This window comes from Hyperolius riggenbachi, chromosome 4 (genome assembly GCF_040937935.1).
Source record: "Hyperolius riggenbachi isolate aHypRig1 chromosome 4, aHypRig1.pri, whole genome shotgun sequence".
Classification (NCBI taxonomy): domain Eukaryota; kingdom Metazoa; phylum Chordata; class Amphibia; order Anura; family Hyperoliidae; genus Hyperolius; species Hyperolius riggenbachi.
In genome coordinates this window covers 336,263,928-336,290,620 of record NC_090649.1, presented here as the reverse complement: position 1 = coordinate 336,290,620, position 26,693 = coordinate 336,263,928, and the positions used below count along the sequence as shown (strand labels likewise).

Here is a 26,693-nt window from a genome sequence, read left to right as displayed (position 1 = left end):
AGGTGCAAACTTACTTGGCGAAAATAAATTGATTCTGATTCTGATTCTGGAGGTGGAGTAGGAGTAGAATTCCTGAAGTCATTGATCAGCTTGACAGTATAGAGCACCAGCCTGTTCTCCTTACACCCTTGGCAAATTCTCTCCATCTGCTGGCTGTACTCCTGAAAGTTGTCCTTAGTGACAAGGCCAACAATGGTGGTGTCGTCAGCTAACTTGATGACCTTAACAGATTCCGCCGTGGATCTGCAGTTGTTCATGTACAGGGAAAACAGCAGTGGAGAGGTGCACCGGTGTTGCTGGTCATTGCCTGTGAGTGGATGTGCCCCAGTTTGATGACTTGGGACCTGTTGGTGATAAAGTGCGTGATCCAAAGGCGTAGGGTGGGATCGGCTAGATCTTCTTGGAGAATGCGTGGGTAGATAGTATTAAAAGCTGAACTAAAGTCCAGGAGTAGAATTCTGGCGTACACATCTGGTTTATGAAGGTGGTCGTTGATGAGCTCCAGACAGATAATTATGGCAGTGAACCTGTTTCCCTGTAGTCGAACTGGTAGGGGTCTAGAAGGAGCAAAGAGGAGAGCTTGAAGATGAACCACTCTCTCCATGGTTTTCATGATGATGGATGTCAAGGCCACAGACCTAAAGTTGTTGAGGAAGTTCAGCATGGCCCACGTGATTCAGACAAGCTTTTACTCTGCCACCATTGAGTGGATCCTCTGCTCCTCCATCTTGGTCTGGTATGCCAGCTCCACCTCCAACGACAGGCACAAACTACAGAGGGTGATAAGGTCAGCAGAGAGGATCTTTAGGAGTCCCCTCCTCCCCCTAGCCCACCTACATAATACAAAACTGCACTCTATGGCGTTGAGGAGTGCCGATGATCCCTCTCACCCAGGCCACCGCTACTTCAATCTGCTTCCTTCAGGCCATCTGCTTCCTTCGGGTCATCTCCACCAGGACTGCTAGACACAGCAACTCTTTCTTTCCCTCAGCAGTCAGCCTCTTAAACTCCCTCAACATACTCCCATCACAGCACCCCCCACCCCCAATAGCCGAGGACAGATCTGTGTCACGGCCAGTCGGCCCGCTGGACTAAATCTCTCTGGACTAATCACTCTAGATTAAACCATTCGGTCCCATTTCATGTCACAAAAACCTGGCGTTTCAACTGGGATGTGTACAATTTTCATGTCCACTGTATTTTCCTTTCCGGAGAAAGTCATTCTAACTTCTTAGACTGATTTATTCTTATCCAGATCTCCATATCCAGTTGATGGGCCAGATGTAAATCAACAGAGCAGGAGGAAGCCCCAGCCTCAAGACATGGAATAACCGATTACATTTACCTGACCGTTTATATTTATATGGCATACCTTTACATGTGTACTTTTTTGGCCCACTGACATTGACTGGACCCGGGTCCAACCCTCATAGGAGAATCAATTTCCCTACCAGCAGCCTCCTTTTATACAGGTGCAGAGATCTTTGTTTTTAATTCTTTTCTCAGGGTTTTTTTTTTGTATCTATGATTGGAATTGTTAAGGCCCCTTTTGCATCGATCTATGTTGCGATCCGCCTACCCGTCGCAATGGCCATTATTCTCAGTGAGACTATTCACACTACCAGACTATTCACACTGCTAGTCCGCCGCAAACTCTGCAGTGCTTGGCCCCACGATTCCTGCCTACTGCACAGATTATGCAGCAATGCAAGTCTATGGCAACACAGTAAGTGTGCACAAGCAATTGCAATAATGGTGTGGGAGGCATGCACAAAGCAACGGTAAACCAGTCACATACTTTCTGTCCAGCAGAGACTACGTCACTGAGCAGGCACTGGCTCTATGCATATTACCCTGTCAGCGCACTCTGCTGCAGGGTAATGTAAAAGGGGACATGGTGCAGTACAATTATCCTGCCTTAGGCTCCCCTGCAGTAGGACGATCACACCAGGGGTTCGATTCACTAACGTGTGACAACTGCTATCACAGCAGTTATCACGCGAGCTGCCGCGTGCAAAGGTTAGCGAACAGCGTTACTTTGCGTGATAAGCGAAGGTTTGCGCACGGCTTTTCACGTGAAAAGCGCGCGTGATCGCACACAAACCTTCGCTTATCATGCGACATAACGGTGTTCGCGCGCTAACCGTTGCGTGCAGCAGCTCGCGTGACAACTTCTGTGATAGCAGTTATCACACTTTAGTTAATCGAGCCCTAGGTGTGAAAGTAGCCTAAATAATTAAAACTGTATTATCAGTCAATTTGGTGATGCAACCAATTTGTGGAGATTTTTCTGTATTTTGAATGGTTATGATTTATAGTTATCCCTGGGCTATGCACACCATATACAGTATACTGTACTTCAAGTGCTGAACTATTTATTTAGCCATAAGTTGATGTTTAACTACTTGAACACTACATGCTCTTTTCCCCTTATGGACCAGAACAATGTTCACACTTCAGAGCTCCTTCCATTCATTTGCCTATAACTTTATCACTACTCATCAAACCTAAATGATCTATATCTTGTTTTTTTCCGCCACCAATTAGGGCTTTTGGGGGTGACATTATTATTAGAAGTAGTAGTAAGTACTTTATTTTCTATGCATTTTAAAGGGAAATAAGGAATACATTACAAAATATAATTCTATTTTCGTCCATTATAGTTTTATATACAGTTTATAGTATAGTATATATAGTTTTTTTAATAAACAGTGGTATTGTAGATCAAACGCACATTGTATTCGCCCATTTGTCCTGGTTATCACTACATTTCAATTATTTGACAATATTTTATTTGGAAATAAATGTGTATTTTTCCATTTTCTGTTTTTAATTTTCTTGTTTTCTATCAATACTTACGAGACCTTATTTGCAAAAGTAACAGTAAACCCCCCTCATTGAATACATATTTAAAAAGCTGAGTCCCCAATATAACTATTTATGTATTTTATTTTCAATTCTGTCACTTCTGGTTTTTTTTTACAAGTGCTTTATTTTGGTAGAGTATATGAAAATAATAATTGTATTGCTTTTGACTTACCAAAAATAATTCACAGAGTATAGGTCTCAGCCCTAAAACACCCCTATTCTCTTGCTTGTCATGGTTAAAATGATGCCCCATACACATAATCAGATCTTTTTGGCACACAGCAGAATGAACCACACGTAGCACCAATGGCTTTTTCAAGGCCTGTTTTCTCACCTAAATGTCATTCTTTTTTAAGCCTGGTACAGACTTTCAATTATGATTGGTCAATCACTGACCAATTTAACCACCTCCATGTAGTGTGAGAGTCAACAGATATTTAATATTATGAGCAGACTGTGTAGGTAAACCCTTATACTACTACTACATAGAAGTGGTAAAATCGGTGAAAGTGTGTTACAGGCTTTAGCAAAGAATACAGAGGGTTTATACAATTTCTTTTTAGAAGACAGTTGTTAGAAGGCGTGGTTAAGCGCTGAAACGAATAGTGACGACAGAACACACTACGTGATGATCTTCCGCCCGCCGATCGTCTCTCCTGGCGTACCATCGCACTTGTCAGCTCTGGCCAAGCTGAAGTGCTGTGAGAGGACTCGCTGGCGGCCTTGTACACGCGTATTACTTCTAAGACATTGTAAGTTCAATTTTAATTGCATTTTTATTTATTAAAAAGTTAATGCACCATTGGAGCGCTCCCTCTTCCTTTGTTATTTGTACACAGACAACTGGCACCACCCAGTATTGGGAGCAGCTCCTAGAGCAGAGGACTATTTTTGAAGGGCCAGAGCAGTTCAGGCGAAGCACAAGTTTATTGTTCTTTGCTCTCAAATAATTACTGACTGTGTGGTATGGCTCAAAACGTGGATTAAGGCAAAGTCCGGGTTTGGAAGGACATTTTGGGCAGTGATACCAGGAGTCTTTTCTGAGTCTGTGTTTACGATAAACTTTGCAGCGTTTTTGTGGGTACTGTTCTGCGAAGTAGGTGGTTTCTGGACCTGGCGCTTCTATAGAAGTAATGCATTAAACACAGAGCAATGTTTTTATACCAGACCTTTCTCTTACGATCCATCCTGTAAGGGGCAAGAATCTGGTCAGCCAGGTCGCCAGCCCAAATATATTTTAGTCTTGATAGCAACTGATTTCACCATCACCTCTCTTCCAAACCTGATGGATCTTGTTGCCTCTGAATGAATAGTAGATAAAATCAGGACATCTCTTTTATCCTTGTATTTCAGGGCAAGGAGCTCATCACTGCGGTGACTGTATGACGCCCCTTTTGAAGTGGCTTGTTAAGGACTTGTTGTGGCAGGCCTTTTTGATACCACAGGCTGCAGTCTGAGCAGTAAATAAAAAAATTAGAAAGTGAGATACTGGAATAAAAATTATCCACATATCAGAGGTTCCCCTGATGTAGCACAGGGTTGATCAAACTAAGCACAATTTGTTCGCTCGTACCCATATAAGGTGGGCATCTGGCAGGCTGTCTTTACCATACACTCTAAATAAAAATGTCTTGCCAGTCCTGCTCACAAATAATTTATACAATTTCATCCCATATCCTACTCTTGGGCAGGGCCAGTGTAACGATCTTACCTGTCAGCGGCTCCAGCGACGTCGCAGCCAACCCTGGAAACTGAGGTTCGCAGGCGTCTTCCTGCAGCGGCATCCCTGGCTCTCCTCTGGTCGTGACTGAGCGCTCCTCCAGGTGAACGCGTGCGTCTTTGAGATGTTCTTATACTCTCAGACACACTTTGTGTAATTAGAGTCAGCTGACATGATTGTCAGCTGACATAATGCTTGGAGATTGCTTTTGGTCAGCTGATTCTGTTAGGCTGCACTGATTGGTTGTTCCCTTCTGGGGGTTGGTTTTTGCTTCTTTCTGCCTGTATTTAAAACCTCTTGCTGCAGTCTCTCGTTGCCCGTGATAGCAATCAGTACACTGGTTTTGCTGGGCACCTTATCACTCCATGATAAACATATTGTATTTCAATGTGACTTTCATTATTGTATTTCAATGCGACTGCCAGACTGACTTAGATATGACCTTAGCTTTACTGACCACTTTGTCGCCTAGTCCTTTGTACCGCAGCCATCTGATCTACTGTGTATGACCCTAGGCTGTTACCGACTCTGATTCTGCCTAGCCCACTGTACTGCAGCCATCTGATCTAATGTGTATGACCCTAGCCTGTTACCGACTCCGATTCTGCCTAGCCCACTGTACTGCAGCCAGCTGAGTTTGTGTATTTATCCACTTAGCACCTAGAGTGATAGCGAGCGCGTCCATAGAGGCAAAGGGCAATTGCCCCAGGGCCCATGAGCCTGTAATGCCTCCCAAGGTGTCTCCTGCCCCTATTTGACCTGGCGGCATATTTTTACATAATAACATGCCAGGAGTCACAGAGGAGAGGTGCCCCTGTAAGGATGAAGTTGGGGAGTACATCGAGCCATGGACTGACAGAGATAGCTGGCTGTGGGAACAGTTGAGACGCTACTCAGCTGAAGACATTGGAGGGGTCTTGGGGAAAACAGTTAAGTTGGGGGTGATATGATTTTTTCCCACAATAATGCCTCTTGTATATTGTCTTATTATCTTTTGGAAGACACCTATGTAATTTCCTGTCAAAAAATTACTTGCTGGTCGAATAAAAGTAACTTTAAGTCAAAATTTGCAAGGGGTATGAATCATTTTAAGCAGCACCATATATATATATATATATATATATATATATATATATATATATATATATATATATATACAGTACATATACAGTATATGTGTGTGTGTGTATACATATATATGTGTGTGTGTGTGTGTGTATATATCCTACCTAATAATCCTCAAGTGTCCCTGCGTCCTGTCCGTGTGTCAGTGTTTTGCGCTACTGCGCATGTCAAGCACTGACAGCCGTTGGGACAGGACGCAGGGTGGACTGGCCGGCCGAGCAGACTGGGGTGTGCGCGCGCCACGTACGGGCGCGTGCGCGCGAGACGGGCGGGTGCGCACGGTGATGACAGACCAAATGGGCTTAGGTCACTAGTATATACAGGATATTCTCAAAAAATTAGCATATTGTGATAAAGTTCATTATTTTCTGTAATGTACTGAGAAACATTAGACTTTCATATATTTTAGATTCAAATACACACAACTGAAGTAGTTCAAGCCTTTTATTGTTTTAATATTGATGATTTATTGATAATCTAATGTCAGTACCAATACAGCTGCTCTGTGACGTCCTCAGAGGTTGTTTAAGAGAATATTAGGAGCAACAACACCCTGAAGTCCAAAGAACACACCAGACAGGTCAGGGTCAGGGATAAAGTTATTAAGAAATTTAAAGCAGGCTTAGGCTACAAAAAGATTTCCAATGCCTTGAAAATCCCACAGAGCACTGTTCAAGTGATCATTCAGAAATGGAAGGAGTATGACACAACTGTAAACCTACCAAGACAAAGCCATCCACCTAAACTCACAGGCCAAAGAAGGAGAACACTGATCAGAAATGCAGTCAAGAGGCCCATGGTGACTCTGGACGAGCTGCAGAGATCTACAGCTCAGGTGGGGGAATCTGTCCATAGGATAACTATTAATCGTGCACTGCACAAAGTTGGCCTTCATGAAAGAGTGGCAAGAAGAAAGCCATTGTTAACAGAAAAGCATAAGAAGTCTGTGAGGATCCGCGTGGCTGCCTGCGCAGGCAGGCAGCCTTTTGACCACTGTTCAGGTCTGCATTCTGCAGGTCTCTGGAAGAGAGACCTTTTGTCAGTTGTGCAGCTTGCTGCTGAGGAATTTGCATATGTTTGTCATGCAGATTGCCTAGCCACATCCTTTGTGGGCTTGCTCTATAAAGAGCTATGTTTCCCACAGTAAGTTGCTGGTCATAAGGATTCTTCCTGTGAAACACTCTGGAGAGTGTCAGCCTTGCTTATTGTTTGAAAGATTAGCTTTAAGCTCAACACACACCATACAATCTTGTTTGTACAGATTTACCAAATCTATGTAGTATAGGGGCCAACAGATTGAAAATACCTAGTATGATTGATTAGATAAGCTCTTATACTACATGAACGTGGTAAGATTGAACAACCAAGATTATGTGTGTGTTGAGCCTAAGAGTAATTCTTGGGACTGCACTCGGCAGGTTCCCTAGTGCAGTTAGGATTGCTTATCTGTTTTGTTTGTCTGTTGCGATTGTCCTGTCCCTGCGGTGGTCGACAGGAGGTCATTCTGATCTTTGCTCTTGGAGTATAGCTGGAGCAGCGGTTGCTACCAGCTATCTCCACTATCTGTCTGGCCTGGATCGCACTCGCCTAGCGCTAGTGCTGTGGATCCGTCTGATCTCCATCTCTCTGTCTCCCTGGATCGCACTGGCCTCTCTTCGCTAGTGCTGTGGATCCTATCTCTCGCTTGTCCCTGTTTTCATGTGTCTGTCTTGTCTTCTACGAACGCTTGCTGGAGGCTCGGTGAGGTAACCGTTAAGCAAGCGCTCGCCTCCTCTGTTTCACGTTTGTCTGTCGGTGGTTAGTTAGGCATGCTTGTCTCTATTGTGCTTATCACGTGGAGACCGCGCATAAACGCGTGCACTGTTGCGAATGAGTGCGGTGTTCGCGTTCAGTTAGCGCTTGTTATTTTCCTTATCTCCTCATTGTAAGATTTGCTGTGCCTTTGCTACTCTCGTGCTCTGCCTTGCTGTAGCCTTGTGTCACGTCTGGCGATCGCACCTCTCGCGATCGCGTTCCTACTTCATATCTGCTGTGGTGTGTGCACCGTCGTGGGTTGGCGACTAGTTTGGTGCACACACATACAATCTGTCTCTGTGCTCATTCCCAATCGCCTCTCTTGCGATTGCGTTTCTTCCCTTCGTACAATTCCTGTCTGGCGTGTGTGGTAGGGCAGAGGAGCTGTTCCTTTGCACTCCACAGCTCCACCTGCCGACAGGAATTTCCCTCTACAGGTGCATTGTACCTTCTGCTGGGTTCCTGCAAATTATACGCTTGTGGAGGATTTCCGCAGTGTCAGCGCACATCCTGTGCGCTGATCACGGAGAGAATTCCACAATCGTGACAAAGTCCCATTTGCAGGTTGCCACAAGCCATGTGGGGGACACAGCAAACATGTGGCAGAAGGTGCTCTGGTCAGATGAGACCAAAATGGAACTTTTTGGCCAAAATGCATAATGCTATGTGTGCCGGAAAACTAACACTGCCCACCACTCTGAACACACCATCCCTACTGTCAAATATGGTGGTGGCAGCATCATGCTTTGTGGGTGCTTCTCTTCAGCAGGGACAGGGAAGCTGGTCAGAATTGATGGGAAGATGGATGGAGCCAAATACAGGGCAATCTTGGAAGAAAACCTCTTGGAGTCTGCAAAAGACTTGAGACTGGGGCTGAGGTTCACCTTCCAGCAGGACAAGACCCTAAACATAAAGCCAGGGCAACAATGGAACTGTTTAAAACAAAACATATCCATGTGTTAAAATGGCCCAGTCAAAGTCCAGATCTAAATCCAATCGAGAATCTGTGGCAAGATCTGAAAACTGCAGTTCACAAACGCTGTCCATCTAATCTGACTGAGCTGGAGCTGTTTCGCAAAGAAGAATGGGCAAGGATTTCATTCTCTAGATGTGCAAAGCTGGTAGAGACATACCCTAAAAGACTGGCAGCTGTAATTGCAGCAAAAGGTGGTTCTACAAAGTATTTACTCAGGGGGCTGAATAATTACGCACACCCCACTTTGCAGTTATTTATTTGTAAAAAAATGTTTGGAATCATGTATGCTTTTTGTTCCACAGCGTTACGGAAGATGTTGGCGCTATATAAATAAAAAATTATAAATATATAAATATATATATATATATATATATATATATATATATATATATATATATATATATATATATATATATATACAGTGGGTTGCAAAAGTATTCGGCCCCTTAAAGTTTTCCACATTTTGCCATATTACTGCCACAAACATGAATAAATTTTATTGGAATTCCACATGAAAGACCAACACAAAGTGGTGTACACATGAGAAGTGGAACGAAAATCATACATGATTCCAAACATATTATATATATATATATATATATATATATATATATATATATATATATATATATATATATATATATATATAATATGTTTTGTCTCTAATCGAAAGTTGTAATTTGATCTTCCCCATGTCACCTGACTGCCATGGCAGAGATGGCAGATAAGCTCATTTGAAAATATAGCCATTTGGTTCCCAACTGCTTCTGAGCTAAGTGCTTCTGCCTTACTGTTACCAATTGTTGCCTGGATTTTGGTTACTCTCTGCCTGCCGCCTGCACCGACCTCTGCCTGGATTTTGACTACTCTTTACCTGCCGCCTGCACCAACGTCTGCCTGGATTTTGACTACTCTCTGCCTGCTGCCTGCACTGACGTCTGCCTGGATTCTGACTACTCTCTACCTGCCACCTGCACCAACCTCTGCTTGTCTTTTGACTACTCTTTGCCTGCCGCCTGCACTGACGTCTGCCTGGATTCTGACTACTCTCTACCTGCCACCTGCACCAACCTCTGCTTGTCTTTTGACTACTCTTTGCCTGCCGCCTGCACTGACGTTTGCCTGGATTTTGACTACTCTCTGCCTGCCGCCTGCACCAGCGTCTGCCTGGATTCTGACTACTCTCTGGCTGCCTTATTTGTACAGTTTCACAATTTTTTAAGTGTATTCATAAATGTAATAAATTCAACAATTTTGTGTTCCAGTCTTTTATTTATATGCAGAATGTCTACCTGGCTTAAATTCTGATATATGTTGGTGAGTTTTAACTTAAGAATTAGAGTCCTAAAATACCGCTTTTGACTGATAATTCCAGACAGAAATGCGCCACCAGGGAGGCTAAGGACCAGAGCTTTTTTTTCATACTGCCATTCAGTGATCACTGTAATTCTGTGGTTGGCTCACAGTGATCATCTGATCCAAGGATCCAATGAAACATGCTCCTTACCGATCAGCAGAAGCTTGGCTGTCATACGTCAGCCAAATATGTGGCCACAGCGAACAGTGATCATCTTGGTAAAGCCGTTGCATAGAATCTACGACGCATCAGAGATAGAGAGCCACAAGTGTCACATAGATTCTCACTTCTGTTGTCCCAAACCGGTATAGGATATCAACAGGTCTGAAGCATGTCATTTATTTGGTGTGATCAGTCTTTTCCAGTAAAACAGTGCCACTATCATTATTTTAATTATTGTTTATTCGTATAGGACTAACATTTTTACAGTGCTTTAAAGAGTGCAAAGTCATATCAGTAACTGTTCCTTTAGGAGCTTTGTGTTAGGCTTAGATGGGGAGGGGGGAGTAGTGTTAGAAGTAGGTATGGGGGAGTTTAGTGTTAGGTTTAGTTGTAAGTAGGGGGGGGGGGTTAGTGTTAGGTGTACTTAGGGAGACAGACACCCATTTCTTGCTTCCCACTAAAATTTTGGCACTGTACTGCCTCAAGTTATGCCCATTGTTTGGCGAGAAAGTGACTGCATGGTGAATCACTAGGCCTTTCTTTCTGAAAAAATTCACGAAGCAAGAATGGCCCAATTTGACATGGGATCGAATTTACGATTCTAGCTCACTCATCCCTATTCATGAACGGGTTTTAATTGGGGGGCTTTGTTTTTTTTCAGCACAACATTTGGCCCATTTTTGTGTAGTTGGGCATATAAACCAGATAAAAGCCAGGAATAACGCCAAAGGGAGTTTGCAGAATGAGTGAAATAGAGGTAAACTTGTCAGAAATAGTAATGTAGTCCAGATATCTTGTAGGACAATTGTGAAGCATTTTAAATTGTGTTCAAGAATTTGGGTTGTCCTTGCCATGTGTCTATTGGATTGATATCCAGAGTAAAGAAAAGTTTGTATGTTAAGTTACTTACAAAGCTCTTTGCATATTTGGAAGTAAAGTGAATTCCATGATCATACACCACACCATAGGGTAATACATGATGTTTCAAATATTATTGATAAAGGCTCTAGTGATGTGCAAAAGTACTTTAACAAGCAAAAAGTGTCTTATTGTGGCAAGTGTGTCCTCCACAGTCAGAACAAAATAAAATCCTTTGAACTCCACCAGAAGTAGCACAGAAGTAAGGGCAATATTTTTGAAATCCCTAAATGACCGTCCAGAAGCTGGCATTGTAGGCCTAACAGATAGAGATCTCCTTTTTGGAATATAAAGTTTTAATTTACATCAAAGTGCAACCCATTCATTATACAGCATCAAGGCTCAAGTCTATATCAACTTCACATGAGAAGAAGCCTCACTCATTTTCTGAACATGAGGCTAGATTAAAGGTTTGTTAATCAAGAGGTTAATATCAGGAGCAATCATTTTGGAAGATTTTAGGAACATATGGGATCAGATAACCAGCCTTACAACTTATAGATCTGGATGAGCCTGAAGGTGTCTAGGTTTGAAATTAAATCTAGAAAATAACAAATGCCTGTCTACATCTCAGTACAGTAATGTTTCTTTGCTCTGGGTAGATCAGAACAGATTGATTGACACATTTTATTAATTAGTGCCATTTGGTCATTCTAAAGTATTTCCATCATTTAGCACCAACTTGACGTATAGCTATTCTCAGTCATCAATGCCATAATTCTTCTCTGCTGAGGACATTGTCCTGGAAAAGAAGGCAACAGGATGAACGGTTTCTTTACATCTAGATTGTTTTGATAAATTGGCTCCAACTGCCAGTTCTGAGGAGTCTACCTCTAGAATAAATGACAGAGCAGTATCTGAGGGTCATAAAAAGACACTTTCAGCACACAAAAAACTTGTTTACTTTAATTGCTTCCGGACCGAAGCAGTACGAATCTACATCTAGCAGGTGGTGCTCCGGTTCTGACTGGACGTAGATTCTATTGCTTCGGTATTCTGCATCCCCGCTGCTATGCCGATCTCGCCACTCTTTCCATGCCACAATTTGCTTACTATCCCGTCTATAAGACGTTCGTTGGCTCCTGACTGCGTGATCATGTAGAGCCAATCACAATGGCTCACATTGACAGACAATGTCAGGAGCCACTAAAAGCGGCTCCTGACCAGCTAACAGCACTCTGTGGTCATAGAGACGACAAAGAGAGGGTCTTGCGGTGATGGGACAGTGTTGTGACCTGCGAGAGCGGCTAGTATTGTGTGGCGATTCATTGGTATGCTGCAGTTTTTGGTATCAGCAGTATCTGGTCCTTAAGGGGCCAGAGACTGCTGGTACGAAAGTGATTAAAGACAAAATTGGGTACAAGTGGGCAATAGTAGAGTAACTGGATATTAACCACTTTCCCCACCGCTACAGTATATCTACGTCAGCTGTGGCATCCTCCAAGCCACAGCGACGTAGATATACTGACCTGGCTGCAGCCCTGCTGTGCACGGTTGGGTGCGCTTCAGAGCGCACCCTCCAGCACTGTCAGCTGCAATACTAATTGGTGGAAGGGAACATGTTCCCTTTTGGCCAATTAGTCCACCCCCCTCCCATGAATGATCGCTGCAGTAGTGAACTGCAGCAATCCTTCATCTGTCTCCCTCGGCGCACAAAGAGTTAAAAAAATCATCCAGCAAGCAGCCTCACTCACCTACCTCGTTCCTGCGACGATCCTGAAGTCTGATCCTCCGATCACCGCTCTGCATTCAGCTGCATATTGCCGGAAACCCGGGTCCCGGCTTGATGACGTTATGCGCCGTCTCCACGTGATAAGCACAATAGAAACAAGCACGCCTAACTAACCATCGACAGACAAACATGAAACAGAGGACGCGAACGCTTGCTTAACGGTTACCTCACCGAGCCTCCAGCAAGCGGTCGTAGCAGATAAGACAGACACACGAAAACAGGGACAAGCGAGAGATAGGATCCACAGCACTAGCGAAAAGTGGCTAGCGCGATCCAGGTACAGAGTAGCAGAACAGAAGGATCCCCAGCGCTAGCGAAAAGTAGCTAGCGCGATCCCAGGAGACAGAACAGAAGGATCCCCAGCACTAGCGAAAAGTAGCTAGTGCGATCCCAGGAGACAGAACAGAAGAGATAGCTGGTAGCAACCGCTGCACCAGCTATACTCCAAGAACAGAGATCAGAACCATTTCCTGTCAACCACCATAGCGACAGGACAATGGCAACAGGCAAGACAAGACAGAACAGGCAATACAGATAATACAATCCTAACTGCACTAGGGAAATCTGCCTAGCGCAGATTCAGGAATTACTCTAAGCTGATGTTCAAACAGAGAGCAAGGCTGACACCCCACCAGGAGTGTTACATAGGACGAAATCCTTATGAACAGCGAAGCATTGTGGGAAAGACATAGTACTTATAGTACACGCCTCCAATGAATGTGGCCAGGCAATTTGCATGACAACGTATGCAAATTCCTCTGCAAGCACAAGCTGCAAAACTGACAGAAGCTCTTCTTTCCAGAGTCCTGCAGCACGCAAATCAAAACAATGGTCAAAAAGCTGCCTGCCTGCACAGGCAGCTGAGCAAATCATCACAGTACCCCCCCCCCTCCAGGGTCGAATTCCAGACGACCCTCAAAACTGCTATTAGCAACAGACTCATGAAGGTCAGGACAGCCCGACAAGGTCCAATTCCAGAGTCAGTCCACCCGAAACCGACCTCATCGGAAACAGAAGCCACCGAAACATGCCCATCAGTACTATCAGTCTCAGTATAACACCCATCAGGACTGTGAACGCCAGAGAAGAAGCCATCGACACCCTCCAGACAATACCCACCACCTTCCAAGGAGCGTCCGAAAATACCAAACCTGCCACAATACCTGTTCGAAGTGTCCCTTACAACACAAAAGCCACCGTTGATCTTATCCAGGGTACCAAGCAAAATTTCTCCCGGAATCTCCCAGAACCTTTTGAAGCTCCACAGAGATCCCAAGAGGGCAGAACAATCACCAGGCTCACATGGAGAATTACCAAGAACCCCCATGGAACCAATGACAATTCCGGATTCAGAATTACGAGGACCCCCATCAAGATCAAGACTTTCAGGGACCACTTCTGGGCATGCAAGCAGGCAGGCCGTATCAGAGCATGTCTCCTCCTCCGAAGCATCTGAGTACGCTGGTAACCGAGGCACACTTGGGCTTTCTGGGTCACAGAGCACACTGGGGTACACCAGCACAGGAGAAACCTCAGGACATGTCGGGGAACTGCCAACCTCAGAGTCCGACACGAGGAAACCAAAACCAGGACCGGGCAGAGAATCATCACGAGCAATGGTCTCAAGCACTGGATTTTCAAAAGAAGACTCGGACTCAAATTCAGAAATTTCTGTGACTGCAATATCATCATTGACTACATATGAGTGAAGCTCCACCAGAGCTGCAAAGGTAGTCAGCACAACAGCAATGCCTACTGAAGTGGGCAACACCTCAGAAGGACTTGGGGGGCAGGAGACATCTCCTACAAGTTCTGCTCCCTTTGGGAGGAACTCGGAGACCTCCAGAACATCAGACAAAACTTCAGGAACATAATTTTTTTCAAGTTTTCTGAGAAGGATTCTGAACTATCCATGTTACAGGGCAAAACTAGAACTTTATTTTGTGGACAGGGCAAATGTCCCAGGGAAGGTTCCACTATAAACTGAGACTGGATCTCATCATCATGAGCGGAATGTACAGGAATATCTACTAGAACACACACTGACTCCCCAACTTTAATCTCACTGCACCCCGAATTCTGCGTAGCAGTCAAACTAGCTTGCAACTCCAAAACTGCAGAAAAACAGGTGAGTATAGCAGCAATACCTAGACGAGCCTCTAGGGGCACTGCAGGAGACATTGTACAAGGCAATATTAACTCATCCAGAGTACAGGGTGCAGAATCAGCATTTCTCTCAAAACAGGAAAGGGACTCACAAATGTCAGTGCAAGTGGAGATCATGTTTTTAGTCATGGTACAGGGCAGATTCAGAGAAAGCGTCTCTGAACAAGGCAAAGAAGGTTCAGCATCAGATTCGCAAAACCGAAGCGCTGTCTCACTCTTAGATTCGGCTAACAATGTCGAATCCGAGGAATCAGAACGCAAAACTTGTGAATCAAAATTCACTTTAGGTTGTGAAACTGACGCTTCTATAGCGCAAACCTCCGCGATCTGCGGAGCAGACAGCAAGGCATCTAGGACCGAAACGCTGGAGCAACTGTCCCCAGGCAACGGGCCCTTACAGGTGTGAACAGGGTGAGACAGAGACTCATTTGCAGAAGAAATGGCGACATCAACAGGATAAACTTTATTAGGCATAAAAATTTTACTTTTGACGCTGCATAGTCGAGAAATTTTCCCCATAGCAGGGTCACAGACGGAAGATCTCAAAGATCTGTTTCTAACTGCCAAAGGATCCCACACATCCTTGAGGAAACCGGCAGACTCATGCCGATCACAATCTGCAGGAACATCCGAGAAACAGGCATCAGATCGCACAGATTCAAACTGCACACTGTCAGGAGAGAATCCTTCAGGATTCGCACAGGAACCAACCACAGCGGCATACTCATTCATTTCAGATTGCACAAAGTCAAGACTCTCATGCTTTACCCCAGAAAGGCAGGAACAATCATCCGACAACGATGTCTCTTTATTGGAATCAATTTGTTGGTGTGTGTGCAACTCATCCAAAATCGTTTGCCATACATAGATCACCAGATCCACATCATCCTTGTCACATTCATCGGAATCAATCAGAAGGTACATAGAATCGAGACAAGCATTTAAGACATCTTCGCTTTTTGCGATGTAAAAATCGCAAAAGGCTTTCCAATCAAAATCGAATTCTTCCAGCAAGGCCCCAATATCCCAGGAAGCAAATGGGGGTTCAAACAGGCCAGTATCCAAATAATCTCCATAGGGGTGGAGTTCAGGAACAAGAACAGATTTTTTAACTGCTTTAATGTAGTGTGCGATCCTACCTATAGCAGGATCCACATAAGCTTTGGATTGGGGCAAAACACCTGGAAACTGATCAGCAGATGCATTATAAACATCATTATCATACTGCATGGTTTTGCCCATTTCAGACTTGACAGAAATAACCTCTTTATTTGTGATTGCTAGGGGCAACGGATCTTTCCGTTGGGAAGCCTTCCTAGATCTTTTACGTTTAGACTTAGAGGCTTTGGATGGCTGCTTTATGGATGAAAGAGTAGATGGAACAGCTGATTGAGCTGCTGACAACAACTCGTTAAGGGGGTATGGTAATTGAGGTAATCTTAGCCAATTGTGAATTAAAAAGGCCAAGAATTCCAGGGGTCTTTGACTCAGGGTGGTATGATCTAACACATCATAAGCCCACATTGACATTTCGCCCCCCAACAGAATGTAAACCATTTGGGGGGCCCAGGTAGACACTGGGGTGCATTGGAATTCAGGGTTCGCTAACAGTTTTGTACACTCAGACAAAAATTCGTCTGCTGATTCAGGTTCAAGTTTTTTAAATCTCTTAAAGGTACAAGAGCCATATTCGACAAAATCGTACAAATCGGAAATTCCGTCTACACTGGGGTTTTGGGTTGGGCTGTTCATACTGTAACGATTGTTGAACTTTCTCCGTGATCAGCGCACGACGCGTGCGCTGACACGGCGGAAATCCTCCACAAGCGTGTAATTGCAGGCACCCAGCGAAAGGTGCTACGCACCTGTAGAGGGAAATTCCTGTCGGCAGATGGCGCTGGGGAGTGCAGAGGAACCAATCCTCTGTACCTCCACAAATGCCAGACAGGAATTGTACGAAGCGCAGAACGCAATCGCAAGAGAGGCGATTGCGAATGAGAACGAGCAAAGGGACAGGTTGTATGTGTGTGCGCCAATCCAGTCGCCACCCCGCGACCGCGCACACACAACAGCAGATATGAAATAGGAACGCGATCGCGAGAGGTGCGATCGCCAGACGTGACACAAGGCAGATCAGGACAGAATACGAGGGTAGCAAAGGCACAGTAAATAATACAATGAGAAGATGCGGAAAACAACAAACACTAGCTAACCGCATACACCGCACTCATTCGCAATAGTGCACGCGGTTATGCGCCGTCTCCACGTGATAAGCACAATAGAGACAAGCACGCCTAACTAACCATCGACAGACAAACATGAAACAGAGGACGCGAACGCTTGCTTAACGGTTACCTCACCAAGCCTCCAGCAAGCGGTCGTAGCAGATAAGACAGACACACGAAAACAGGGACAAGCGAGAGATAGGATCCACAGCACTAGCAAAAAGTGGCTAGCGCGATCCAGGTACAGAGTAGCAGAACAGAAGGATCCCCAGCGCTAGCGAAAAGTAGCTAGCACGATCCCAGGAGACAGAACAGAAGGATCCCCAGCGCTAGCGAAAAGTAGCTAGTGCGATCCCAGGAGACAGAACAGAAGAGATAGCTGGTAGCAACCGCTGCACCAGCTATACTCCAAGAACAGAGATCAGAACCATTTCCTGTCAACCACCATAGGGACAGGACAATGGCAACAGGCAAGACAAGACAGAACAGGAAATACAGATAATACAATCCTAACTGCACTAGGGAAATCTGCCTAGCACAGATTCAGGAATTACTCTAAGCTGATGTTCAAACAGAGAGCGAGGCTGACACCCCACCAGGAGTGTTACATAGGACGAAATCCTTATGAACAGCGAAGCATTGTGGGAAAGACATAGTACTTATAGTACACGCCTCCAATGAATGTGGCCAGGCAATTTGCATGACAACGAATGCAAATTCCTCTGCAAGCACAAGCTGCAAAACTGACAGAAGCTCTTCTTTCCAGAGTCCTGCAGCATGCAAATCAAAACAATGGTCAAAAAGCTGTCTGCCTGCACAGGCAGCTGAGCAAATCATCACAGCACCTTTACCTGATTGGGTGGGAACACTGTAAAGAGTAAGGCGGTAGATAAACCTTCATGTGGCCCATTACAGTATATGTAACTGAAATTTAAAAATGTGGTGGTAAAAATATGTATGAAGTGTGTAGTAACCAATGCTAGGAGCTTTGCAAATAAAATGGATGAACAACAGTTAGTTTTTAATCTACAAAGGATTTGATGTTGTGCTAAATAATGGAGACATGGATGGATCAAAGATAGGATTGGATAGCAAACTTCGAGGGTTACAATGTTGTTTAGTAAGGACAGAGCAGGGTGAAAAGGTGGAGTGATATGTTCCTTTGTTAAAAATGATTTGCTGCCATGTAAAAACAGGTGCCTATGGCCTATAGAGTTACAGGGACACTGGTATTCCACTAGCCTTTTATTGTAAATGTTGTTATCCTATGTACTTTTTGGGGAAATTGGGGGACTGCTATAGACCACATATGACAATGCCACGTTGTCCTGTTATCTCTGGCACAGCTTAACAAGTTGTATTGGTTGCAGTCTTCCCTACACAAAACAATCTCGATTGTATAACTAACCGATGCAATTTCCAATCTCTTCACAAGATATTTGGTAAACTGCCACCCAAAAAAAACGTTGCCCTTCTGCGCCTTTGAATCACTCTCAGCTGATACATAACTACTTCAAATGGCTCCATCTTCTGATGATCTGACAGGAATAACGACAGAGCAGTGAAAGAGATAACTAATCCTAAATTTAACGCTAAACCACGCCCACTTTCATTTTCATGAATTGCACTTTCTTCTGTTTTATCGCATCATTACCGAATGATTACCGAGTGCTCACTAACAGCTGTAGATAACTTTGATGAATCCTGAAATGAACTTATCGAATTCGGTATTTTACCGAGCTGTCGGTAATTGATTCGATAAGTCTTGATGAATCGAGGCCAATATCTGTTTCAGAGGTAAACATAGGGAGAGAGATTCCCTGTTCCAAACGCTCACCAGGGGCATTCCTGCAGGGTTTCCAGAGCTGCCATTGGGCAGCTCTCTCTCCCCGGCTGCCCCCCCCCCCCCCCCCCCCCACCGCCGCTCCACTGCCTCCCTGCACACTGTGAATGGGAGAATGAATCTCTCATTCCAGAGTTGTGACCCAGAGGTCACGAAAGTGAAAATGTGCCATTGCAGCCCACAGGAGTGGCGGGGAGCAGCGGTTTTGGAGGCTTCCTTATCCGCTCAGCCCCCACGGATCAGGTAGCCTAGTTTTTTTTTTTTAATGAGGCCACCTTGGGCTCTCTTTAAAAGCCGAAAGTATTGAAAAATCTTTATAACAGTCCACAGTTCAAGCCAGTCAAATAATCCAGCAATATTTGTTAAGTCAACAAAGTTACCAGTGGCCCATGCTGCTTTGAAAAAGTAACATATATATATATATATATATATATATATATATATATATATATATATATATACAGTGGGATGCAAAAGTTTGGACAACCTTGTTAAAGGGAACCTAAACTGAGAAGGATATGGATTTTTCCTTTTAAAATAATACCAATTGCCTGACTTCTGCTGATCCTGTGTCTCTAATACTTTTAGCTACAGCCCCTCAACAAGCATGCAGATCAGGTGCTCTGACTGAAGTCAGACTGGATTAGCTGCATGCCTGTTTCAGGTGTGAGATCCAAATACTACTGAAGCAAATTGATCAGCAGGAGAGTCAGGCAACTGCTATTGTTTAAAAGGAAACATCAATTTCCTTATCAGTTTAGGTTTCCTTTAATCATCATGATTTTCCTGTACACAGTAAATAGTTGGTTGTTACGATAAAAAAAGTCAGTTAAATATATCATATAGGAGACACATACAGTGTGTAATGAACGTGTCAGCACAAACAGAGTTCTGATTATATGGTGATCTGCAGTATCACCAATAATACAGAGGCTATACCTGATTATATGGTGATCTGCAGAATCACCAATGATGCACGTATAGTAACCAGACAAATGTGAAACTTTAATGCACAGTGGTGTGTGGTGCAACAGTACGTACTGACAAATTTGGCTATACCTCACCAGAAGAGCTGGTGGGCACTGTCAGTACAGCGAACACCTCACCAGTGACAAGGGCTCACTGGTGAGTAGAAAGGTCAGACTAATCGGGTTCGGTAACAGACAGACAGATACAGTACAGAATCGGGAGGCAGAGAAGAAATGGTTAACAGGCAGAGTCGGCAACAAGGTCAGATGGGCAAAGGTACAGAATCACTAGAGAGTAAGAATAGTCATAAATGATCCAGAGTCATAAACAGATAATACAATATAAAGCACAAATCCTATCACTGTGTGAAATCCCCGGTTTCCTCCCGGATCAAAGCACACCGGATCTAACTAAGGTCTGAGTGCTAACACGAAGTGATCGCAATAGCAGACAAAGTATTAATGAATCCTCCGAGCTTAAGAGCCCCAGGAGACCCTGAGGCACGCCCCCCTGTGCCCGGCCAATCAGGAGCGGCGGGCGCATGGCGTGACGTCAGCCGACCCTCCGGTCAGCTGAGCCGCCTCTTAGTGGAATAAAGGTCGTGACGGTGCACGCGCGCACGCGTCAATGCAACCTTGTGGGCGAGAGACAAACCCGTCCTCGGCGTGCTAGACGCCCGAGGCACGGGTGGTGAGGCGGGCGGGGGCACGGAGGCAGCTGCGGTGACGGCACTGTTCGCCACAGCTGCCTCATTGATTGTTACACAATGATATTTGAGAAGTTAAATGAAGTTTATTGGATTTACAGAAAGTGCACGATAATTGTTTAAACAAATTTAGGCAGTAGCATAAATTTGGGCACCACAGAAAAGAAATGAAATCAATATTTAGTAGATCCTTCTTTTGCAGAAATTACAGCCTCTAAACATTTCCTGTAGGTTCCAATGAGAGTCTGGATTCTGGTTGAAGGTATTTTGGACCATTCCTCTTTACAAAACATCTCTAGTTCATTCAGGTTTGATGGCTTCCCGAGCAGGGACAGCTCTCTTTAACTCACACCACAGATTTTCAATTATATTTAGGTCTGGGAACTGAGTTGACCATTCAGAGCGTTGTACTTGTTCCTCTGCATTAATGTCTTAGTGGATGTTAGGCAGTGTTTAGGGTCGTTGTCTTGTTGAAAGATCCAGCCCCGATGTAGCTTCAGGTTTGTTACTGATCCCTGGCCATTGGTCTCCAGAATCTGCTTATACTGAGTGGAATCCATGCGTCCCTCAACTTTGACAAGATTCCCAGTCCCTGCACTGGCCACACAGCCCCACAGCATGATGGAACCACCACATTTTACTGTAGGTAGCAAGGTGTTTTTCTTGAAATGCTGTGTTATTTTTCCTCCATGCATAAAGCCCCTTGTCATGCCCAAATAACTCAATTTTAGTTTCATCAGTCCACAGCACCTTATTCCAAAATGAAGCTGGCTTGTCCAAATGTGCTTTAGCATACCTCAAGCAGCTCTGTTTGTGCTGTGGGTGGAGAAAAGCCTTCCTCTACATCCCTATCGCATATAGCATCTCCTTGTGTAAAGTGCCCTGAATGGTTGAATGATGCACAGTCACTCCATCTGCAGCAAGATGATGTTGTAGGTCTTTGGGGCTGGTCTATGGGTTGACTCTGACTGTTCTCACCATTTGTTGCTTCTGTTTATCCCAGATTTTCCTTGGTCTACCACTTCAAGAATTAACTTGGACTGAGCCTGTGGTCTTCCATTTCCTCAATATGTTCCTAACTGTGGAAACAGACAGCTGAAATCTCTGAGTGAAGAGTGGGAGAAGAGGGTTGCATTGACAATCCAACACAATGGGCAGCACACTGAACACATTTTATAAGTGGTCATAAACTTGTAAATAACTCATGAAAGAATAAAGTTATGTTAAAACCAAGCACACCATTGTTTTTCTTGTGAAATTCCCAATAAGTTTGATGTGTCACATGGCCCTCATCCTATTGAAAAAACAAAAGGATTCAAAATGGCCGACTTCAAAATGGCCGCCATGGTCACCACCCATCTTGAAAAGTCCCCCCCCCCCTCACATATACTAATGTGCCACAAACAGGAAGTTAATATCACCAACTATTCCCATTTTATTAAGGTGTATCCATATAAATGGCCCACCCTGTATATTTGTATACAAAGTTGGACAACAATTACATGTGACACAGATAAATATGTCTATTGAGCCATATTTATATACAACAAGCGGGATATCAACCTAAATTAACACAGAGTCTCACCTATATATTATGATAGGAACAGCAATAGTGATGTAGGGAGCCTCTATTATCGTGAAAAAAGCACTTTATTAAATACATGCAGATAAACCCCAAACCCTCCCTTTAAAACCACTTTAAAAAGGCTGTAAACATTGAGGCATAGGGCCTAGTCTAAAGAAGTGCACTCCTAATATTAATCATATGATTGATTGAATTTATCTTCAGGGCCCCCTTAATAATGTAACAGATACAGCAAGTCTTGCCTCCAAGTGTTAGTGTCAAGCGAGAATAGCTAGTCTTCCAAGCAGCCAGTTAGTATATATAGTGGAGCAAGCGGTATTAGTAGTTGCAATAGCTCGGCTTCTAGTAGCTGGTGATGTTGTTAATACGTCAGCTATCCCTCTAGTACACCCCTCATTTCATGCGCGGCCTTTTTGCCAATCGCATACCCGACTGCATCAACTCAAGGTCGGCGTTCATCCAGACTCATGTGCCCATAAGGGAGTAGTTGCGCATTCCTGTTGGGGCAGGTACTACTGGCACTATCCAGTTTGCTAGCCGGGTTCCCTACGTGCCCTCTTGTGCAGCGTCTCCTAGTGCCGCACGGTTCACAGTCGGGGAGTGAGCGGAGGCTTTGGAGTTCGCTTAGTCGCGTGACAACAGCCCACGTGACGCGTTTCACCCGCTTCCGGGTTTCATCAGACGTGACGTCACAGGCCATCTCTCTCTTTTTATGCGCATGAGCGGAGGTCTGTAGACATAGCGAAAGTAATTAAAAACAAGCAGGGTTAAAGTTAGAGTATCCTTACTCCCTCCAGTGGCGAATCATAGAAACACTTTTAAATTCATGTCACTATTTAGTCCATTTGGCTGCATAGCATTACATTTGTATATCCAACAGGATTCCTTTTTTAATAGTTCTTGATCATAATCACCTCTCCATGGACTTATATTAATTATATACTAACTGGCTGCTTGGAAGACTAGCTATTCTCGCTTGACACTAACACTTGGAGGCAAGACTTGCTGTATCTGTTACATTATCAAGGGGGCCCTGAAGATAAATTCAATCAATCATATGATTAGGAGTGCACTCCTTTAGACTAGGCCCTATGCCTCAATGTTTACAGCCTTTTTAAAGTGGTTTTAAAGGGAGGGTTTGGGGTTTATCTGCATGTATTTAATAAAGTGCTTTTTTCACGATAATAGAGGCTCCCTACATCACTATTGCTGAGCCATATTTATGTTTAAAGATCAAAAATCAAAAAAAGGGAGTCAAGTAACAAAAGAATCATTATGTATATCATGCAAAAAAACTGCAAAAATGCAGTGCACTTAAAAAAAACTTACCGTATTTTTCGCCGTATAAGACGCACTTTTTCTCCCCCAAAAATAGGGAGAAAAAGTCCCTGCGTTTTATACGGCAAAGGCAGGGAATCCTCGATTTACAAACGCCCGCCGATACAGAACTGCTGACCTGCCGCCACGTCGGGGATTCCCTGCCTTCCTCCCTCCCGCCTGCTCCAGTTTCCTGATTCCCCCCCCCCATATATAGCGATAACTTACCGTTAACATGCTCCCGCGCCGATCCCAGATAATTGCGCTGCCCCCCGCTACCATGCGCTCCCTCCTTGCGGATCTGGCCCCCCCGGGTGTGTGAATAAGTAGCGGCAGCTTACCTCCACAATGCGCCCGTGATGACTGCAGACATCCATCTCCCCGGCACTTCGCGCTCTAGTAACTGGCTTGAACTGTGCGTCATCAGTTCAAGCCAGTAGAGCGCAAAGTGCCGGGGAGACGGATGTCTGCAGTCATCGCGGGCGCATTGTGGAGGTAAGCTGCACACCCGGGGGGGCCAGATCCGCAAGGGGGAGGAAGCGCATGCTAGCGGGGGGCAGCGCAATTATCCGGGAGCATGTTAAAGGTAAGTTGCCGCTATTGACACTCGGGGACGGGGGGGGATCAGGAAACTCGGGTGGGAGGGAGGAAGGCACACGGAGAAGGCAGGGGGGCACAGGAGGACACATGGGGGGCACAGAGGCGACATGAGGGGCAAATGAGGACACATTGGGGGCCACAGGAGGACACATGGAGGGCACAGATGCGACATGAGGGGCAAATGAGGACACATTGGGGGCCACAGGAGGACATATGGGGGGCACAGAGGCGACATGAGGGGCAAATGAGGACATATTGGGGGCCACAGGAGGACATATGGGGGGCACAGAGGTGACATGAGGGGCAAATGAGGACACATTGGGGGCCACAGGAGGACATATGGAGGGCACAGAAGCACACATGAGGGGACCCAGAAGGACACACAGGGCACATGGGGGGCACATGAGGACACATGGGGGCACATGAGGACACATGGGGAGCACAGGAGGACACATGGGGGCACAGGAGGACATATGGAGGGCACAGAAGCACACATGAGGGGGCACAGAAGGACACACAGGACACATGGGGGGCACAGGAGGACACATGGGGGCACAGGAGGACATATGGAGGACACAGAAGGACACATGAGGGGGCACAGAAGGACACATGGGGGGCACATGAGGACACACAGGACACATTGGGGCACAGGAGGACACATGGGGGGCACAGGAAGACACATGGGGGCATAGGAGGACACATGAAGGGCACATGAGGACACAGGAGGACACATGGGGGGCACAGGAGGACGCATGGGGGGCACAGGAGGACACATGGGGCACAGGAGGACACACAGAAGGACACATGGGGATATGGAAAGCACAGGAGCACACATGAGGACACACAGAAGGACATGTACAAGACGCTCCTGGAATATGGACGCACCAGGTGTAGTATTTTTTTTCCCCTGGTTTTTGCCCTCCAAACTTGGGTGCGTCTTATATTCCGGAGCGTCTTATACGGCGGAAAATACGGTAAATAAAAAAGATTCATACAAACAAAAATTAAATTTCTCACAAAGTATAATGCACTATAAATTACTTTTTTTGAGATGTTGTTGTTACTTCCAGTTATATAGTCAAAATCTGACAGGTTTTGATCTAGTCCATCAGTACTTACTTTATTCTTTACAAAAACACCCCCTGGAAAGGATCTACTAAATTATGTTAGACAGCCTCCTTTCTTGTTTGCACACTATTTTGGCAGTTGGAATGAGCAACTGCCATTCAGTAAGTGCTGTTGGAAATCCCCCCTGGAAGGAGAAGGACAAGTCCAAAACCAGTCAGACTTGTCAGATATTATACTACTGACTGAGTGACAACAACACAGGAAGAAAATAATTCATAATTTTACTCTGGGACAAATGAGCCTCTTATATGTATGTATTTTACATTTTTACAGTTTTTACAGTTTTTACAGTTTTTACAGTTTTTTTTACCATAGTGATCCTTTAAAAGAGAAAACTGCCCATCTTGTTTTAGGCAGAAATTGCTTTTTTTAATCTTGAAAAGGCTTTAACAGATTCAGTTGAGCCACTGCACGTTACTTTTCTATGAATCCACTAATTATTTTTAATTTATCTGTATATTAACATCCGATCGTTAACTAGCCACGAGACTGAGTACTTCTGTGTACTGCTTCAAATAAGTAATTCTTGAAGGCCTCTTGTGTTTTGTGGCAGGCATTTATTCGCTTAGAAAAGAGATGAGGGACAGAAGGTCAAATCCAATAAACCAATCTTTATAAACCAATAGTTATGTGCTATGCAGCTCAGCAGGGAGAACACTTCAGGAAAATAAGCTCAGTTAGGTTTACATTTTGCAATAGCAAGAGATGTCCATAAAAAGCATAAGCGTTAAATGACTAGCTATTGATTCCATTCATACCTTCAGGGGTGATGGTGCCATTTTAAAGAATTGTGAACCTTTCAGAAAGAATTCCTGAGATCTGCCTGTAAATGAAGAGCTGTGTATTGTGTGTTCTCTATTTTGTGAAAACCATGCAATACAACTGTTGCCATTCTGTGACTGCTTCCAGTGTGTTTCACTTAATAATCATTAACTACTGTGCAAAGGTTACTGGTGTAAAATAAATAAGAAAAGTGATGGCTTCCATGAACTGCAATGTACAATTTAATATATTCAGAGACTGCTAAAGGATACAACACAATACAAATACAATAGCATTTGTAAAATGCTTTTCTTCAATAGGACTCAAAACATATAGCTATGTATCAGATCAATACAGGGTTGTAGGCTGGACTGTGTTACAGAGGGAATAGTTAAGTTTTCATAAATGCCAGACAAAATAGGTTTTTAATTTTGGACTTAAATGCTTGTAGGTATGGAGCTGTCCTGATTGGGTATGGCAGGGGGGTCTAAAGTTTAAGGGAAGCATGAGAGAAGGCTCTGTCTCCAAAGGATTTGATGTTGACTCTGGAGGTGATCAAGTTATTAGACCCTGTTGATCTAAAATTGGGAGGGGGGGTTGATAATGCAGTTGCAATAAATCCTTCAGGTATCCAGGGCCCAGATTGTGCAAGGATTTGAATGTCAATAAGCCAAGCATAAACAGAATTCTCTATTTTATTGGTAGCCAGTGGAGTGAGCGAAGGGTTGTTGTTATGAGGC

General features: G+C 44.5%; 1 long non-coding RNA gene across 1 annotated transcript in view; it reads right to left on the bottom strand.

Moving 5' to 3' along the window:
- LOC137570827 (uncharacterized) overlaps positions 1-26,046 on the bottom strand; it is a 58,470-nt gene extending 32,424 nt beyond the window's left edge. Inside the window, exon 1 of the long non-coding RNA XR_011031203.1 lies at positions 25,950-26,046. This is a non-coding gene — a long non-coding RNA (uncharacterized lncRNA). The remainder of the gene's footprint in view (positions 1-25,949) is intronic.
- Positions 26,047-26,693: the final 647 nt, after the last annotated feature.